Here is a 256-nt window from a genome sequence, read left to right on the forward strand (position 1 = left end):
GACGATATTCTCACGATATTTTTGATCATTCCTTGGTTATTTTTTATCCTGAACTTACTTAGATTTGGATGTCATTTTGACGTGTCTGCTACCTGAGAGAGGTCTCAGGCTCGAATCTCAGCAATGCCCATACAGCACAGAAGCTTGTAGCAACATTGCTATAACGTTGCAAGATTACATATTGCAGTGCAATGTTGTAGAGATTTTGCAGTGACATTAATTTGCAATATTACTTTAGCAATATTGCAGTAATATT

This window comes from Odontomachus brunneus, unplaced genomic scaffold (assembly GCF_010583005.1).
Source record: "Odontomachus brunneus isolate Ranch 3 - 2012 unplaced genomic scaffold, Obru_v1 Obru_scaffold_019, whole genome shotgun sequence".
NCBI classification, from domain to species: Eukaryota; Metazoa; Arthropoda; class Insecta; order Hymenoptera; family Formicidae; genus Odontomachus; species Odontomachus brunneus.